This window comes from Epargyreus clarus, unplaced genomic scaffold (assembly GCF_041222505.1).
Source record: "Epargyreus clarus isolate Ecla_fem2 unplaced genomic scaffold, WU_Ecla_fem_2.2 ptg000013l, whole genome shotgun sequence".
In the NCBI taxonomy this organism is placed as follows: domain Eukaryota; kingdom Metazoa; phylum Arthropoda; class Insecta; order Lepidoptera; family Hesperiidae; genus Epargyreus; species Epargyreus clarus.
In genome coordinates this window covers 1,582,381-1,603,770 of record NW_027332221.1, presented here as the reverse complement: position 1 = coordinate 1,603,770, position 21,390 = coordinate 1,582,381, and positions in this window count along the sequence as shown.

The following is a 21,390-nucleotide window of genomic DNA, read 5'->3' as shown; positions in this document are numbered from 1 at the left end:
ATATAAGACAATATAAAACGAAGCGAGCAGGGCGCGACAGCGCCCAGCGAGCGGGTGGGCCCAATCTGTATGAATTCAGACCTTACCTTTATTCATGATCAATGACATGAGCACACAATATTCTACTTATTATAGTATTTTTCAAAGTGCTTTTTGTATTCGAAACACTTCATTTAAAATAAAATGCTGCTCAGTATTAAAAAAAACATTTGCTAAATATTGAATAAAACGCAGGACGTAATGTTTACACTTAGAAAAATATTAGGTCGCTCAAATTAATGTTTGTAAGTTGCTGTTCTGTTGATTTCTCGTCACTCGCAGCCAGTTGCTCCCTTAGTAATACTATAACCAAAATTCATTATTTTTGTCATTCAAAACTTTTATTTGCAGTCACTCGCTTAAATACTACCCGTTTAGAATCCATCCGCAAATTTCATTTCCATTGTCAAAAAATACTTTGTTTGTGACAAAAAGCCCAGTGACAAATTTACAATTTAGCGACTATCACATTGTGTTTTACGGAAATTCGTTCCTGTTTTGTATAGAATTGGTTATGTTAGGTAGAAATATAAAAGAAAATACAAAACTAATTGAGCAGGCCACACACATAATTCATTAATTTAATTCATAAATTTAATAGTTAATTTAACAATTGATAAAAATGTTATTTAATAGAACAGCTTTACGGAATGTATCCCTCGGGGCTTTAGTAAATTAAAGAAGTCGTGGTGAATTCAACATTCACTGATAAATGACCCAAATCGACATGAAGATATAGGTGAAAAACTGAAAGTGAAAAATGCGAAAACTAGGAATTGAATTATTTAACAAACTATTATTCGGAAAGAAACAAATGAGGTATCGTTGGAATGGTCTGAACGAGAGGAATCCGTAGACACCAAAAGTTCATAAAGGTCATTCACCATCTTGTTGATTGGTAACAGACCCCAGATTAGATTATAATGTACTGCGTTTCAGACATCCACAATAGCTTATACCTATATATACTTAAAAAATATTTTTTTGCAAATCAGACGCAATAATTTTATAAGTATGGCGGAGTTTAAATTCAAGAGTAAATAAAAAGATACCAAGGATAAATCGCAAAAAAAAAAATTACAATCCCAAAAAATGGATCTAATATAAGTTATCCACCACAAGCATTTAAAGTGGTTCTGGTTCTGGATCAAAGGTAGCTTTGCTCTTCATAGGTCTTCTGACGAAAGATAGATTTAATAATTTATTGTTAATTAATAAGTGACCACATCATCTTTGATATAGGATCTTAAACTGAATATACCATTCACGATACGCGAGCCCTTATAAAGCTGCGCTTTTTGCTAGTTATAATAAAAGGTAAGCATCGACTATAATAATATTTATAAAAAGTTTATAGTTTAATTGCACTAATTATTTATTAAATTAAGCTAAACGAATTATTATTTTTCTTTAAAGGTACCGACATTTTAAGGAAGGAACTAATTCATAAGGAATATAAGTGAAAAAAATTCACAGCACAGGTCTGCACAGTGCAAAATAAGTACGTAACGAAGAGAAGGAAAGGCAGAGAGAAAACTTAACAATACATGAATAAAATTTTATTATTTCAGATCACCATGAAATAAAATTGAAAATTAGACGAGCTTACCTGTAAGCGAGTCTGATTATAATTTTATGAATGGTGATCTGAAATATAATTACCCACCCTCCCAAAATCAAAACCCATACTGCAACAATAAGAACAAAAGAGTCTCCTAGATATAGACAGCATGCATATTATCAAGGAGACTAAGTTGGAAATGATAGACTCTAAATTAAGTGAGGAATCGGGAACTGTCACTGTCATACGCAGTGTCAGTGGTCTTTAAACTTTTTTGTTTTTAAAAGGCTAAACAATCGCGATGCCGACGAGTGGGAAGAAGGATACTACATTGTAATTCTCAATTATATTTCAGATCACCATTCATAAAATTATAATCAGACTTCGCTTACAGGTAAGCTCGTCTAATTTTCAATTCTACCATATTACATACTTATAACTATCCCTAATACCTATTATAAAATATGTTTTATTTTCAATTAAAACTCTTATTCTACATAACTTATTCTAACGGATTGAAGACGTCGCTAACATAAACACTACATTTATATTATGTAACATATTAGTCTCCATCATCATTACAACAACTAATTGCAATCTCATACTTTATTTATTTTTGTATAAAATATAATTAAACGCTAATTTAGAAGCAACTGTACTAGCTACCTATTGTATAAGCACTTACCAATTTGCATGTTGTGACTACCTGTAAATGGAAATATGTGTACTAAGCTATATTATTTAAGAAAATAACATTGTCAGTCATGTATAACATATAGTTCTGTTGGTAGTCCTTAAAATAAATAAATAAATAACTCAAGACTGAATAGTCCAAAATATAAAAATAGAAAAAGTGTTTAAAAGTGTCATAACTTATTAATAATCAGCGACTATGTGATCTACCCACGAAAAAGTGTAATATGACTGTAATACATACATGTTTAGCGCTGCTTTGTTTTGATTTGAAGTTACTATTATACGTGGTATTATCATATTCCTGATCTATGGCCGACCTTATGTCTATGTATATGTTATACATGGTGAATTTTTAAAACTGGCCTTCAGGGCCAAATCCGAAACTATAAGGATTAGCGAAAAATGCTGAAAGGAGTTACGAGGCCGATTTTGATAAAAACTAAAACTGCATCATTACTTTTTTAAAATAACTTTTTCCCTAACCGGGAATCGAACGAGTTCATTTTGAAAAAAAAATACACCCTCTATATTATTCCACTATCTGATAGTGTTGCTTATAAGGATCAAATTCTGGGAAGTAATGTTATGTGACAAATTAAAGGAAAAGGAAAATTTTGAAGAAAATACATATTTTTTCATACATTGACATACTAATCCTTAAGGATTATACATATCAAATGATTTATGTATAATTCTTTAGAAACATACATAAGTCACACCATTGAAGAATTTGTTGGTTAATCAACTAATTATTCGATGTTATGACCATGACTTACGGCTTAGTATGAGAAAGTAATAGTTTGGCAAATAAGTTACCGCCGTTTTTAGGATTATTTTTTTAATAGAAATAGATAACTGATTAAATAGTAAATTTTTATTGTGTGTTGTTTACAACTTCGTTTAAACGTTAAATATGATTTTCTTTATCTCTTTGTTTAGTAATCACTCGGATTTGACTAGAAAGTCATTTTTGCAAATAGTCAACTTTACGTCTGTATTAAACGAAACTCCGCCCATAGCAAGTTAAATCTATTATAATGGTCCTTAAAATAACCTTAACTAAGTCGGACATAAAAATATAAATTTTTGGAGAACAAAACGTCCGCTTTCGAATGATTTGAAACATTGAGCCAAAAAAATTGTTAATACACGAATTGTTTAAATTGATGAATGGCGGGAACTTAACTGCCAAATTAGTATGAAAAAATATGTATTTTCTTAAAATTGAGGCTTTTCCTTTAGTTTGTCTTATATCATTACTTCCCAGATTTTGATCCTTATAAGCAACACTATCAGATAGTGGAATAATATAGAGGGTGTATTTTTTTTCAAAATGAACTCGTTCGATTCCCGGTTAGGGAAAAAGTTATTTTAAAAAAGTAATGATGCATTTATAGTTTTTATCAAAATCGGCCTCGTAACTCCTTTCAGCATTTTTCGCTAATCCTTATAGTTTCGGATTTGGCCCTGAAGGCCCGTTTTAAAAATTCACCCTGTATATAAACATTTTTAAATGTTTTTAATTTTAAAATGTCTTTGATGCCTGTCTGTCTATCATGCCTGTAGAATCTAATTTAGCTAGAAAAGATTACTTAGAATCCAGTCTCGTTTAAGACGGAATGTAATATCCTGCGTCAAAGTGAAGTCTAGTTATCTTTAACTTATCAGGTAAATCTAGTAAAGATACTTTGCGAAAGGGCTCTATAATCTCCGAAGTTGAATCGGTGGGGAAATATCAAATTCGTATTCTTTACAAGTACAGTTACAGCTCTTTTCACTTATAATTACACTACTAAGTGTGACGCTATTTAGAATTGGATTCTTACATATGTAATAATTACACTTATAAGTGTGACGTTAGAATTATAAGTAAAATACTTACATATTTAATTGTGTACTTTTAGGGCGATGCCGAGACGTTTTATTATATTAAAACACGAATTTACATGTTTACTTGTATCTATATATCATTCAGTAAGGTTAGTGCCCCTAATGTTTAAGTTTGAGCATGACTTGACAGCCCCCGTGACGAAGGGGTCAACATACCAGTCTGACCCTTAGTGAGTTCTAGGGTCGATTGCAAGGCCAGACAAATATCTAAGAGATTAATTAAGAGTGGATCTTTGTGTACTCGTCTTTGGGTGTCTATGGTACAGGAAAAAGCTTAGCGTGGACTTATGAGTGTTTTTTTAATATCACATTAAGTACAAATGTCTTAAGGTAAAAATAGTTAATAAGTCGAGTACTGAATATAATGAAATTAATATCCTAAAACAGAATAGTAGCGTAGGTAAAATGTATGATGATGTCTTTTTATCCGTCCTTTCATTACCTCGTTACTTGTGACACGAAATATTATACTGGTATGAATAACAAAAGGAGCGCCTTGAGTCTAGACGTCTGATAACATGATGATATTACAATAAGCTGGTAACAGAACACCATGAAGAGTGCTGTTTTGTTCCTACGTCTCGAAAAGGCTATGATATCAATGTTGTTAATATTGTTTGTGCTGCTAGACATAATGGGCGATGCGTGTAATAAGAATATGTATAAGTAATAACATTGTTTATCAGCGATTCGTATTCGTTAAGACTTCATGGGATTTTTATTATATAAGACGTTAATTGAAGATAATTTTAATTAGCTCTTTTCCAGCAGTAAGGCACTTTTCAAAATATGAGGCTCATTATCTAAGGAAAATTTGCCATGTGTAACATAACTTCTAAATTGAAGTTTACCAAAAAACCTTACCTTACCTGTACCTATAGTTATTATAAGTTTAGTAACCACTGCCGCATATGGACATCTTAATCAAATCCAAATAAAATTGGAAGTTCTACATAGGCATATTTGCCAGACTACTACACAAAGTGCTTTTCCACCAGAGCAATTCGTTAAAACTTTCATTTGCAGTGTTTTAGCTTCACTTACTAAGTTTAGCTGAGCTTTGATAGCTAAGTTATATATTTTATATGAAGGGATACGAGCTAAGGATTGGGGCTACGGACGCAAGCTTAATATCGCAATCAGTAAATCTATCTATCTATCTAATACCTTTAAACGAGCAATTCTTGTATATATATTATATCAACGATTTCGGAAACGGCTCTTACGATTTTCTTAAAATTTTGTATTTAGGGGGTTTCGGGGGCGATAAATTGATTTAGCTAGGTTTTATTTTCAGAAAATTTATTTTAAAACAAAACAAACATACGGCGGAATTGAGAAACGTCCTCCTTTCTTGAAGTCAGTTAAAAACACCGAGAAAAGCTCGGTCATCCAGGTACTACATCTCACTCGCTTAACTTAGTTTCGCACATATATTATGGAAGTGATAGTTACTGGGTCCGAGATCACATGTTTTTACCTATTACTTTTCAAAGTTATGTGCGTATAAAAATTAACTATTACTCGCTATAACAGAAAACGAAAAATATCGTGAACAATTCAGAGATCCACTAATTCGTACTTAGCCAGCGCAGTGGACTGTGCTTTAACCCTTTTTCACACCAAAAGAAGACCCGTGGTCAGCAGTGGGATAATAATGGCTTTCCGACGTAAATATTATATTAGTCTGCCTGCCTGGGGGTCGAAGGCGACCCCCTTTTCGTATTAGACTGGTACATAGTATTTACTTAGTCTGATGGTCTGTGACATGCCTCTGTCTCTTGAATCGTAATAGATAGACACTTGAAATTTATACAGAGTTTGTATCAATGTAACAACAAATGCAGTATGCAGTACTCGTAGTATTAGTAAGCAGTAGTAGCCTAGTGATTGAAATTCGGCTTCTCGAACGAGGAGTCCTAGGTTCAAATCCCAGGCACGCAGCTCTGATTTTTATGTGCGTATTAGAAATTAAATACCACTTGATAAACGGTTAACGAAAACATCGTGAGGAAACCAGCATGCCTGAGAAATCTTAAAAAAAGTTTTCAATGATATGTGAAGTCTACCAATTCTCACTTGGCCAGCGGGATGTACTGTGGCCTAATCCTTCTCATTCTGAGAAAAGTTGCCCAGCAGTGGGACAGTAATGGGATGAAAAATAAACATAGCTTGAAAATAGATAGACAGGCAGTAATAGATACATACTCACGTTCAAAACGTATTAATCAAGGTTTTGACTAAACTACTGAAGCTACAATCATGAAATTTGAAATATAGCTTCATTTTATAATGTAGATGCGTACTAAGAACGGATTTTTTGATATTCCACCGTTAAAGGGGTTAAATGGGGGTTGAAAGTTAGTATGAAAGTCCGTCAGTTTTAAAGCAAACTGGATGAAAATTGGTATTTAGATTTCTGATTTAAAGTAATAAAAATTTAATTTAAGGGTTTTTCCAAAATCAACCCAAAAGGGGGTTAACTAGGGGTTGATATCTTATTTTAATTTTGTCATTTTGAAAGCCAGTACTATGAAAGTTAGACATTGCTTTACTGGTTAGATATAATAGAACTTTAGTTCTACCGTTTTTCGAAAAACAATCCCTTTGTGAGCTAAATAAGGGTTGTAAGTTTGTATGGAATTCCCCCAGTTTCGATGTAAACTTTATGAAAATCGGTATTTGAATTTTCGATTAAAAATAATTAAATACCTATTTCACCATTTTTGGAAAATCAACCCTTAAGTTGGTAAAATAAAGGTTGACAGCTTATTTTAAAATTTTGCCAATTTGAAAGCCAGCACTATGAAAGTTAGCCAATGCTCTACTGGTTAGATGTAGTGGAACTTTAATTCTACTGTTTATGGAAAATCAACCCTTATGTGGGTTAAATAAGGGTTGTAAGTTTGTATGAAAGTAACCCAGTTTTGATCTAATCTCTATGAAAATCTGTATTTAGCTTTTTGGTTCAAAATATTTAAACATGTATTTCATTGTTTTTGGAAAATCAACCCTTAAGTTGGTAAAATAGGGGTTGACAGCTTATTTTAAAATTTGCCAATTTGAAAGCCAGCACTACGAAAGTTAGTCATTGCCTTACTGATTAGATATAGTAGAAATTTAATTCTATGGTTTTTAGAAAATCAACCCTTATATGGGTTAAATAAGGGTTGTAAGTTTGTCTGAAAGTTCCCCAGTTTTGATGTAAACTCTATGAAAATCGGTATTTGGGTTTTCGACAGAAAATAATTAAACACCTTTTTCACCATTTTCCGAAAATCAACCCTTAAATTGGTAAAATAGGGGGTTGACAGCTTATTTTAAAATTTGCCAATTTGAAAGCCAGCACTACGAAAGTTAGTCATTGCCTTACTGATTAGATATAGTGGAACTTTAATTCTACCGTTTTTGGAAAATCAACCCTTATTTGGGTTAAATAAGGGTTGTAAGTTTGTATGAAAGTCCCCCAGTTTTAATGTAAACTGTACGAAAATCGGTATTTGGGTTTTCGATAGAAAATAATTAATCACCTTTTTCATTGTTTTTGGAAAATCATCCCTTAAGGTCGTAAAATGGGGGGTGGAATTTTATTTCAAACTCCGTTAAGTCGGAAGCAAGGACTATAAAAATTGGCATTTGGCTTTCCTGTTGGAAATAATAGAATTTTTTTAACACAATTTATGGAAAATCTACCCTTAAAAGGGTAAAATAGGGGTTGAAACTTCGTTTAGAAGTCCGCAGATTTTTAAGCAAAGTCTATGAAAATTGGTATTTTGCTTTCTGGTTGTAAATAATATATCACTTATTTTTCCATTTTCTGAAAATCAACCTTTAAGGTCATTAAATAGGGGCTTGAACTTTATTTTATAATTCGTTAATTTGATAGCAACCACTATGAAAAATTATCACTGGACTCAATGAAGCATCTGAGTCACTGTTTTTTTTCAGATCAACCCTTAAGACGGCTATAAAAGGGTGTATTCATTATGCCTTTCTGTTTACACATCTGTTTCAGCATTTTTAGTAACTAAACAATTAACCCCCATTAGAGTACTATAAGTAAAGAAAGTTTCTTTAAAAACCGTTTATTGATACTTCCTTTGGCGTGTCTGAAAAAAAAAACAGAGCGCAGAGAAGTTTAGTGTAACATATATTTTTAACATGGGATTGTATTGTGCGTGCTGAAGTGCAGAACAGCGGTTTTATGGGTTCCGTACCTAAAGGATAAAAACGGAACCCTATTACTAAGACTTCGCTGTCTGTCAGTCTGTCTGTGTATCATCTCTGGACCCGTAATAGATAGAAATTTGAAATTCTTACAGAGGATGCATAACGGGGGCCGCTGTAACAACAAATACTAAAAACAAAAAAAAGTTGAAAACAAAAAGGGGTCCCCATACAACAAACTGTAATTCGATATTTTTCCAACTAACTTTTGAACCGTTAGAGGTAGACAGTTCAAATTTTCACAATGTGTGTACTTTAATGGTTGCTGCAATATTAAATACTAGAAATTAAAAAAAAAAGAAAATTTTGGTTGTACGGAACCCTCCAGGTGCGGGTTTGACTTGCACTTGGCCAATTATTAGTAACGCGCAGACCCGCGGGCCACAAGGGAAAGTCGCGGGCCACACACCACCCGTGGGTGTCGGGTTGCCGACCGCTGGTGTTGAATGTTAGCTTTCAGAAATTTGCTGATAAAGTATTTATTGATGCATGTTCATAGGAATGTTTTTGAAATTCTACTAAGGAGGTAAGAGAAGTGTTATATGTATGTATACGGGAATCTTTTAGGTTCGAAGTTAGAAACGTGAAATTTTAGATAACGTCTATTCAGACAAATACACGACAACGTGGACGGGTGCAAATTTCATATATAATAATGCGTAAGTTTATTCAAACTGGCCTACATTTTGGTGTATTGATTAGGTACATCGCAACTACTTTGGACACACTGCGTGCCAACATTTTGTCCTGCCGTGGGGTATGGTTGTGGTTATGCATGGATTAGTGATGGTGATGTGGTAGACACATAGGCCTTGGAATAAAATTTTGGGCTAGAACAGGGCTACAGGATCCCCTGCCTGTCGTACGAGACTAAAGGGGGACTTCTGGAGTTGCGGGTGGCAAGAATGGGAGCTCTAACCGCCCAGCCAGAGACCCTGGAAAGAGCCACTGTATGTAAAGCCCCATATAACATGGACGGTTCCTATGGAATAGTGTAAATAATAATAATTGTATCCTGCATGAAACTTATATTTTAAAGAAAGTTTCATTACAGTCCACTAATTAGAGTTTTAGTGTATTTTTCTGAAGAAAGCTTGACCAATTTAGGTACACAGTGACGAAAAAGAAAAGCTTTTATTAATTAAATATTAATGCTACTTTATCGTTAAAATTGTTAAAGGTACAAATTTACGATTACAGTTATTTGTATGTACGAGTATAATCATCTGTGATACCGAACATAAGCAAGTACACCTGTTCAGACAGCGGGCCGCAGACAGGGGTTCCGGAAATCAATGCCATACGTAGTTATGATTTGTTGTGGCTTACGCCAATTCGTGATTTATTTAGAAAGTCTAGGGTTGTCGCATCTTTAGCCTTTTTATAAGCTTTTGATTTACTTTGTTACTTTATAGGCATGTGAGGTAAAATCTTTTAAGTGAATATTAAACTGTATTTGTAAAATATCTCATAACAAGTTAAGATTAAAACTACTTCGCAACAATCCGCTACATATATGTATGATGGTATATATTTTAAACCATGCAGTATGTACCACCCTCCCTCCCTAAACGGATGCGTGCAGATGCAAAATATTAAAATATACACCACCATACATACCACCACCTTAATAGCATGGATATCCGCAAAGTAACGCCTGATACAATAATAATAAGTTTAAGATCGGCTATAAAATAGCTTTAAAACGGAAAACAACAGAGTTTAATGTTGCTGTTATAACATTGGTATTTGGAATGAAGGTGTAGGATTTGGAAGGTTGTAGACCTATTAGATATGGTTTGACCAGGAAGTTACTATCGCCACACCTATGTAGCATGAAGTAGTTATTCTTAGTTGTTAGGAGTGACAAAGCATTTGTTGATTGACTACAAGTACCCCTGTTCTAAATGGAGTGTACAGATGTCCATTGGCTGCAGCCCATTGATTTAACATCAGGTGGACATACTCGTTTCTTACTTAAATAAAAAAAATGTAATAAAAATCTGATTACCAGAAATAATATGGACGTAAATATCTATAATCTTTAGCAGATTTATAAATATCTTTATCAAATTAGGAACCAAAGATCGAAAATTTTAAATTTCTAGTATGCATAATTATCAAATGACGTTTGGTAAGTAAAATACTGAGATTGATTATCGACAAAGGGCGTAACATACAGACCTACACTTCCCGTCGGCAACGAATAGACATACAACTGTGTATATCATTGTCTAGCCCTTCAACTCAATGGAGGGATTATGACGTCATCAATAACATTATAATTTAGTACTTTGTTGCTCGGCGGTACCTTATGTACATATGAAGATCAATGTCTTAGGGTGGCTTGTACCCCTTTAAAGTTTGCGTTAAAGTTAACTATAACAATAACTTTTACGCTAACTATGAATATAACAATCCTTTTTTATTTTAATTATTGAAGTAACAGACGAGCATGCAGTCCACCTGATGGTAAGTGGTTACTGCCGCCCATGGTCATCTGTAATCAACCCCAGATAGTATTAGATATTTCTACCTGAGGTCGACCCCACATGCGCCGCTACCCCAGAGAACTAAGCTTGAACGCCTCGTAGGAGTATGTCTTTCTTACCACACCCTTTTTTTTTTTGTTTACGAGGGGGAAACCTTCAAAAGGTACCCAGTGGCGTAGGAGCGACACGGGGTTATGTGGGATTCTTACCGCACTAAAACCCCCCCGGTGGCCGTCCTCGGCGTTGCCAAGAGGACTCCGGGATCTCCTACGGAACGCAACCGGAGTCCTCTGAACGCGTTGCCCCTTCGGGCTCCTCCTAGGTGAGCGTCAGGTCTCACCACACCGTCTGGTGTTTACGACGGTATGCGACCACTCATACCGCCGTCCTTCCCGGAGTTGCTTCCCGGAGCTCCCAATCTTGCCGCCCGCAACCCCGGAAGCCCCCTTTTAGTCGCCTCTTACGACAGGCAGGGGATACCGTAGCCCTATTCTAGTCCCGGGACTACAGGGACACCGCGCCAGGGGGCGCTATCTGCGCCTTCGGCGCCTCCTTCTCCGCGCGGGATCAGCGCGCTCCCTTGCCCGTTTGGCGTCCTCCTTGGCGACCATAACGCGCTCGCAGAATGAAACCACGCTATCCCACGCCTCGCCAGAACGGACCATTGCCGCGACGACAGCCTCCGGGGAGAGGTCTGGTCCTATCCGTTGCACCAGGATCCGCCGCTCGGACTGCCACGCTGGACAGTGCTCGAGCGTGTGCTGCGCGGACTCCTGGGCATGCCCGCAGTGGTGACACTACGCTGTCGCTTCCCTGCCTATTCTATGCAGATACTCACCGAAGCAGCCATGTCCGGTGAGTACCTGTGTCAGCCGATAAGTGACGCATTTCCTTCTTTTAAGCCATGCTCGAAAGTTGGGCAGTACTGCACAGACTACGCGTTGGCGTGCGCCCCGTGGCTCCTGCAGCCGTTCACGCCAGCGTCTTAGGGCGCGCCAGCTGGATCTCGTCCGAAGCATTTTGACCGTCTCAGGATCAGCCCTCCGGCGGAGACCGCGGATCTTAAAGAAGATCTCTGCGGTCATATCCGCCAGAATGTCCAGGGGTGGAAACCGCCCCAGGACTGTATCCGCCTCGTACGATATGGTACGGTACCCTCGCGCGACTCTGATCGCGATCAAACGCTGCGCGGCATTCAGTTTGGCCGCGCGGCGCCGGCAGCCCGACAGTCTATCAGACCATACGGGCGCACCGTAGAGCGCGACAGAGCGCTTGACACCTGCGTAGAGGCGACGGACTTCCTCCTTCGGCCCCCCGAGATTTGGCAGCAGTCTGTGCAAAGCACCCGCTACTTTATGAATCCGGGGAACGAGACGGCCAAAATGCTCGTCGAAATTCCAACGACTGTCCAACACCAGCCCGAGATACTTCAAGTATCTGCCCACTTCAATGACTGCGTCACCTACCCGCACTGACATGCAGGGTGGTCTCACGCTCGGCCTTCGGCCGTGGAACCACGGCGCCTCGGTCTTGTTCGACGCTATGCGAAGACCTAAGGCGTTTATTTCAGCGACAACGCGTGCCACTCCCTGTTCGGCTAACCTCGCCGTCCCTTCGTAAGACCCTCCCTCCGCCAGGACCAAGGTGTCGTCTGCGTAGCAAACGATGGTGACCCCTGCAGGAAGCGCTGTCCGCAGCACTTTATCGTATGCGAGGTTCCAAAGGAGTGGCCCTAAGACTGACCCCTGTGGAACCCCGCACATGACGCCCCTCTCATGGAATCTCCCGTATCGGCCCGGATAGATGATGTTTCTGTCCGACAGATAGGCCGACAAGACATTCCGCAGATAAGGAGGCACCCGATGAGGTAAGAGAGCCTCCCTTATCGCGTTCCAGGGCAGAGAGTTAAAGGCATTAACTATGTCCAGACTTATTGCCAAGACTACTCTGCCTCTGGAAAAGGCCCGCTCCGTGAGCGCCCGGACGCGGAGAATAGCGTCCATTGTCGAGCGCCCAACGCGAACACATATCGAGGCCATATCCACCTGGAGTCGCGCAGCTTGTCGCTCGAGGTCTGCATCTTCGACGGCGGTTCCACACCAGTCCACGACATGGGCAGCGGCGACGAGCATGTCTCTGTCGAGCCGCTTCAGAGCCCAACGTCGTGGAAAGCCTACGCCCTGACGGCCAGTGTGAACCGGGAGCCTCAGCGTCACGTCGAACAGGATGTAGCGGTGGTCGGACAATGTTACCATTTCCTCCGCCACTCTCCAGCCAGTTCCCAAACGCTCGGCAGAGGCAGTCGCCCATAAAAGGTCCACGATCGACTCCCCCTGCCAGCGCACACATGTGCTGACCGAGCCCCGGTTCAACAAGCGCAGGTCTAGTTCCGCCGCCCATTGGAGCACAGCCTCACCTCTAGCATTATCTCTGCCATTCCCCCAAGCCCTGGAGTGGGCGTTAAAATCACCTAGGATGAAAACGGGTCGCGGAAGGCAACCACGGACGCAGCTCGCCACTCGTCCCAGGTACGACTCGTACTCTGCCAGGGTACAGTTGGGAGAGATATAGCATCCCAACACGGACAGGGGACCCCACTCCACTGCAACCAAGCCCCGCTCTGCGTGGACTTTAGAGCATGGAGGGTCTCCTTCGCCGCCTGCCCAGTATATCGCGACAGAGCGCAAGTCGTCCCCGAACCATCGAGGATGATCAGGAACTGTATAGGGCTCCGCCACCACTGCCAAAGAAACCGAACACTCTGCAACGCATTGCCGGAACAAGTCCTGCGCCGCGCGGCAGTGATTTAGGTTCCCCTGCAGTATTTTAAGTGACGGAGACCTATACATTATGTGTCCATCACTTCCTCTGGCGGGCAATGGGACGAAGCGCTGTTATGCGCAGGCCCATTTACCCGTGTCGAGCTGGCAACCGTGGCCGCCTGTTCGATTCCACCATTGCCTCGTGTTTTCCTTTTTGGAGGCTTACAATTCCTGCTGCCGAGACGATGGTCAGCCGGACGACCCAGGTCTGCACACAGGGCACACCTCGGCGCCGGTGCCCCACATTGGCTCGCCTTGTGATTAGGCTCACCACATGCATAGCACAGGGCGCTCCTGTCTGTTGCGCTGGTGCATTGATGCCTGGCGTGTCCTGTCTCCAAGCAACGGAAACATTGCAGCTGCCTAGCAGGCAGCACCTCCACTCTGGCCGAGACCCAGTCCACGAGAACCCGCTTCGAAGAAGCCAGTTTGCGGACAGCCGTGAGCGGACAGCGCACCCATGCTGTCCCCAACGCAGAAGCCCTCCTGCGAATTTCGCCTACTTTAATGTCGCTTGCGACACAACCGCACATTACAGCGATGGCGCTAGCGACATCTTGTTGGGTGACGGAGTCGTCAAGATCCATCACCGTGGCCTCCCCTAGTTTGCTGGGTCTTGCCACTATGGCGCCCATTTCAGCCACTGCCTCCTGCAACTTCCTCGCAAGGGCATCGGCTTTTTCTGCACAACCCTCCCCAGCCACTTCAAGCAACAATCCACCGTTTAAGGCCCTCTTCTGCCTGACACCGGCAATGCCCAAGTCAGGCAAGTTTATCTGGCTCTTTGCCGTCAACTTCACCTGTGCATAGGTGGTGTTTGAGCCTTCGGGGACCGTCACCCTCACCGCTGCTGATTTTGGCAGCCTCGGAAGTCTTTCCCTCTTGGCTTTCTTTTTTATCCCAGATCGGGCTGGTTCAGGCGCTTTAGCAGGCAACGCTGCAGGTCGCCTTTGGGGAGCACTTTTTCCACGCCCGCGGCTCGGTGATTGCCTCCGAGTCGGCTCCATTTGAGGGGGACGGCGCATCTTCGCTCTGGCCTTACGCCCTACGACCTTAGACCAAGTCGCCTCAGGGTCACCTACCAACTCGGGCGAGGTCGATGCGACCGGGAGTCCCACCGGCGCTGTGGCCGTTGGATGATGTACAGGAGCAGCGCGCGAGGGCTTCTGCCCCAGGAGAGGTCTGACTGCTCTTCCCGGGAATAGCTCATCCCGGAAGGACGCTAGCTTTCTGTCTATGACAGACCCGATTTTGTGCATTAGAGCGTCCTCCTCGTTTCCTGTCCGATTTGTCTGAGATCGGGTCTGTGGTCCTCCTAGTCCGTTCCTTCGACGCAGCTCCTCAAGTTCCGCCGTAAGGGTCTCGACTTTCTCATTCAGGCCGGTGAGTTGAGAGCGCAATGTCTCGTTCTCCTTCTCTAGGTGTGCAGTGGCCGCCCGCTGCACTACCTCGGTCGCTGCCGCCTGAATCTGGCGCACGGCTAGGCGAATGGCCCGCACCATATCTGCCTTATTGCGCGACCTTCTCGATTGTCTCTAGGTTCTCGATTATGCGAGAACCTAAGTCATCAGTGAGCTGCTCATTCATCTCCCGGCGCAGCTCTTCGGCACTCGGGAGAGAAGCTTTTGCCCTGGTCTTGGCTACTGGAGTCAGGGGATCCAGGAAGCCGTCATCCTTGTTAGCTTGAGGCTTGACGGTCTTTTTCTTGGGCCGCTCGCCTTCACTATTATACGCCGGCAGAGCCCTTTTACGGGCGCTGACCGACGTGGCTGTGGACTGCACTGACACACCCGACATCAGGGAACAGTCCGACAGGACAGAACAGAACCGACAGGTCGTCTGCATCAGACGAGACGGTTGGCGTGGGGGGAGCTATTGCCCCACCCCTGCTCTGCCGTGTCTTCCTTCTCGTCGCTTCTACAGCGGGGATTTTTTCCTTCTCGCTAAGCAATTCGGAGTCCAGTATGGGTAAGCAAATATCCTGTTTACGGAGGTCAGCAGATTGTCGACCTACGAGGCAGTTGTTGCCCCCCCCAGAGTACGAGGGGCAGCCCTCCGCCGTGGCAGAGGGGTGGGATTCTCCCTTTCGGGTACCCACCTGGGGACTACTTTTGCAACTAGCCTTCTCCATTTTTTGCATCTTTTTTAAGGGGTGAGCTCCCCTGAGCCGCTCTTAGTCTGATCCTTCACCCTTCGCCTTCCGGTATGAGTAACTCTGCCGTATAGCCTCGGGGATCATTAGGACACTCAAGCCCCCCCACCACGACAAGGTGGCAGCCCGTTCGGGGGGGTTCTTACCACACCCTGCAAACCAGAACACAGCAGCGTGTTAAACACTGCTGTTATGAGGCAGAAATAGGTGTGGCGGTGGTGCCGCCGGATTCGAACCGTAAAGGGTTCTACCACCTTTACTCCACACCTAATCCTGTGTTACACGTAGTTATTTGCTACTAAGGTCATACCATTTGAGGATTAGCTTTACATATATGTAGATGTAGATTAAACTTATTTTGGAAATCTTTTTTATAACGAAACTTCTTGTAAAGTGAACGTAGATTATTGACGTTCAAATACAAAGTATTTTTAATTTTCAATGAACTCCTGCACGATTTTTACCTAATTTATTTGAGAACCGCCTGCCGAATTTACTTTTGAATACACCCATTATAGATATACCCATTAGATATCCGATTACAATCCTTCTAATTAGCGTTTTTAATCCGGATTAAAAAATCTTAAAAAAAACAAGTAGATTATTTTACAAACAACTGCTTTTAGAAATACCCTTGCTAATTAAAACACTGTATTTTTAAGATAAAATAAACAAGGCAATAAACAAGATGTTTGTGTTTGTTTCTTTTGAATAACTTAAATCCTTACAGAAAACTTCTTAGATTTGTCTAGTCTAGCATTAATAATTAAAACTAACGTTGAATTGAACTTATATTTTTCTCTAAATCTTGAACAATTTTCTTTAGACACGGTAAGTCATCGGATTATTATCACTTGAGAGAAGTCGTTAGACTTTGTCTGTGGATTCTTTGGAAATGTCTAACACTATTAACGATAAGATGTCGTGTATAGTCTGCGCCAAACTGCTAGTCTGCTCTGAAGCTGTTGCGAGTAGATGTACAATTTGCTAGGGCGGCGCGACTCATTTCTATATTCAGAGCAGACTAGCAGATTCGCGTGCACTTCGTTCCCATTTATGAACTAGATAACTGCATGTCTGTTTACTATTCTTAAAAAGATGTATATATTCTTTGGCAATAAAAATTAAGTCGTTAAATTGCGAAAATGTTGACATTCGTCCATATGCTGAATGTGCTTGTGGACGCCGGCTGACTTACATACGAGGCGACAATGATAGTCCCCAGGAGTAAAGTGCATCTGTGATCGATTTCAGGTAGATCCTGTTCTGTATGAGCTGCATCATTAATGTCTATGGGCGACAGTGGTCGTGGACAGTAAATACGTTACCTGCTTCAATTTAAAAAAAAAGTCCAGCGTTAAAAGAGAAATTTACATTACAATGTTCATGTTTTTCGAGCGAGATTACATTTTACATCATTCTCTTATTAAGAGGGTCGACGTAACGGTGTCTAGTGTGAGCAGACTAAACAACGCTCTCCGTACGTGTGTGGGGGGCTTAAGCACTAGGTTAAGGTTGTGCAAACATCACTTCGAATAAGATCCGAGTAATTGCAGTTATTAATTCCGCACACCGTAACATTCGTACAGTTTCACGATAAGCCCTAAAAGGCTCGGGGCCCTAATTGATTCGGACAGCGGAGTTGCAACCGAGATTATTTGGTATGATCAGGCACGTTCGATTTTAATACTTGTGTATGTAGGGGTGGCGTTCAATTGAATTATAACCCATACAGCCAGTGACTATATAAATGGGCACTTGTTATTATAATAACACAACATCAATAAATATAGCACATAATTAATTAAAATAATACTACAATTAAATAATTTGAATATATTGCTAACACAACATAATAAAATATTTAAGTACATATTTGAAATGCTCTACAAATATTTGTGCAACTCTTAACTTGCACAAATGTTTATAAAAATCCGTCTATCTCTCTTTTTACCCGACTGCCAAGGAAGGGTTATGTCTTTCGCGCGTATCTTGTATGTTTGTCTTTCTTTATTTGATCCGATCTAACAAACGGCTGGATGAATTTCAACAGTTAAGGTGTCATTATATTTTTTTCAATGACCCGAGTGTCCTTAGATAGGTGTTAGTAAAAAAAAATCAAAATGGCGGATTTTTGGCGCGAAATAGTAACACATTTAAAAAAAAAAGTTAACCGAACCTATCGAGTAGGGTATCAAATGAAAGGAAATTAAACGGAGATTATAAAAACATATTTGTATATATATAAAACAGCAAGGTGACTGACTGACTGACTAACTAAATGACTTTTTCATTTTTCAGAAATCAACGTACAGCTTAAACCAAGGACTTTACAGTTCTGAAATTTTGCACATAGGTTCTCTGTATAGCGTGAATAAGTACTAAGAAAGGCCTTTTGGAAATTCTACCCTTAAGAGGATATAATAGGGGAAAAAAGTTTTTTTGAAATCCTTTAATTTTGAAACAACTAGTATAAAATTTTGTATTTGGCTTTCTGAATAGGAACAAGGACGCACTTATTTATCCCCCTCCGAAAAATCAACCCCGTAGAGGGTAAAATAAGGGTTAAAAGTTCATTTGAACAATCGTCAATTTTGAAGCAAACACTATGAAATTTTGTATCAGGCTTGTTGGATAAAAATAATGAAATTCTACCTCTAAAGAGGTAAAATAACGACCGAAACTTTGAATTACTTAAGTTATATATTTTATAGACCGTAAATGGTGGATGTTTTCGCGAAATAGTAACACGTTTTAAAAAAAGTTAACCAAACCTATCGAGTAGGGTGTCAAAATAAAGGAATTTAAGAGGAGATTACACATATATTAAATAATATATCTTATATGTAAAATTCTCGTGTTAGTTACCGTACTCCTCCAAAACGGCTTCACCGTTTTTCACCAAATTTTATATACATATTCAGTAGGTCTGAGAATCGGCCACTATCAATATTTTTAACCCCTAAGTGATAAGAGTTGTTCACCCTTAACATTTTTTTTATTTATATGGCAATAAAACGTTTGCCGGGTCAGCTAGTACATATTTACTCGTATATACACATCAAGATGACTGTCTGACTAAATGAGTGAGTTGCTGTGCCAGAGATCAACGCAAAGGGAAACCGCTGAACTTAAGCGTGCTGGACTTTTATAAATAGGTTCTTTATATAGCGTAAATGAGCACTACGAGGATAAAATAGGATAATATTGTTTGAACGTCTTTTGTTTTTGAAGCAGACACTTACTATGAAACTTTGTATTTGGCTTTCTGGATAAAAATAATGAAATGCCTATTTACTGCTTTTGGAAATTCTATTTCAGCCTTTTTGGTGCAGTCGGGTTTTTGATTTTTTAAATTAATTACTTGTTAAAGATTGTAAAGTAGATAAAGTTAGCCTTGTCACTGGAAGCAATATTTTCCAGACTTTAATATATTCCAGTGAGCGGTAGAAGGGTAGTATAAGACGTAAGTTAATATGCAATTTGCTTTGTATCCCTTGAGAGTTTAGCGATAGAAATATTCTATACAATAGTCACAATATTAAAGTATTTATATAAGTATAGTATAGTACAATACAATATTAAAGTAGATATTGCTTAATGGTTTAAAATTTGACCTCCCAGCTAGGTGGTCCAAATTTTGAGGTCACTGATTATTATAACTTGTGTCTTTGTCAAGCTCATCGTAAACTTATTATAACCGCCCTACTGCCAGGCACGAGTGTCCTCTCAGAGTGAGAACTATTCCGTACCTACTTGGCTAGCATTTTGGATTATGACATTTATGTTTTGAGAGGAATTCCGTGTTAGATGGTAATGATCAAATATCTTTTATTCAAATCTGTTGTTGTTTTGGTTTTGGTGTGAAAATAAATAGTCCTAATAACAACTAATTAATTATATTATTTTTCCTTTTCCTGTATTGCTACAGCTCTTTAAAGGTTGCTACAGTAACTTTGTTATGACAACGGAAAAGGAAAGAGTATTCCAGAGTTTTTCCTTGAAAAAAGAAAGAAAATTCTGTTACAGGAAATTTTGTACAAAAATAAACGTTTTAAAGTATGAGTAAATTATGAAATCGATTTAAAGTTTGTTTTTATATGATGATGATGATGATGATGATGATAATGAAAGTAACTACTAGTTTTTAATTATATAGGAGTAGCAGAGGAGCACGCATTCGGTCTGATGGCAAATGGCTACTGCCGCCAATGGACATCTGTAATCAACCCCAGATCAGAATAGACTCCTACCTGATGTCGGCCACAGATACCGCTACCTCTGAGGACTAAGCTGGAATGCCTCGTGAAGTACACATTTGTGCTTATCCCTGCTGGTATTAGCCAGACATAGTTGTGGTGTTCCTACTAGTTTAACGCAATTACATTACATACACATTATAAGATATCCATGTTCTAGCGGCCGTCTCACCCCCAAGAAGGGGCGGTCCGCCCCGGGCCCCCGGTTCTGGGGGGCCTCCAAACAATTGCTAAAAAAGGTAGTCAGGACCAAACAATCTATGAAATGTGTATCACTCAGCGAAAAAATAGGTCACCGTATCACAGGCAAATAGTTCTATGATACATTTGTCATTTTGTAAAATGAAATAAACTTTTTACACATTGTTGTCATTGTCAAAACGAAGGGCTAATTATGAGTGCTTGGAGAGATTGTTTCGCTTTCAAAGCCTATTTCTGCGTAATAATAGCAGTGTTAATCGCTATTTTGTTCTTATTGACGGGTGTGGTAAGGGAGACTTTTCAAAGGCGTTTGAACTTAGTGTTCAGGAGTAACAATATACTTATGGCTTACCTTTTGGGGGCCTCCATTTAACTTTCCGCCTCGGGCCCCCGACCATCTTAGTCCGCCACTGTATCCATGAGAGTAGTAGACTCATCCAGGTAAACTCTATGCTCGTTTGCTACATAAAAGTATTTAAAAAAATTGAGACGTACCTATGTGGTTAAACTGTATTGGTTCTACCTTTCAACTCTATTTTTGTGTTTTAAATTGATGAACTTGAACCCGCTACAAGCCGAGAGTGCTGGCACAATACCACGAATTACATTACAAGATTTATTTAGAAGTACATTTAAACACGCCATTTTGCTTATCACAAAGCTGTCTGCCTCATAAATACAAGGGTCCTCACAGAATAGATTCGCTACACTCGCGGATAATACTCGAAGTTATTAACTTGTCAAAACGAAGGGCTAATTATGAGCGCATGGAGTGATTGTTTCGCTATTTCAAAACCTATTTCTGCGTTATTATAGCAGTGTTAAACAATGCTGTGTTCTCACTGACGGGTGTAGTAAAGGAGACATACTTTTCTCAGGCGTTTTAACTTAGTCTTCAGGAGTAACAATATGCTTATGGCTGACATCAAATAGGAATCTAATCATAACTAGAGTTGGTTACAGATGTCCATGAGAGGCAATTTTTACTTACTAGGGGGGCTATATTCTCGTTTCCAACTTCTTTATCACAAGGAGAAAGTTAGCGAGGCGG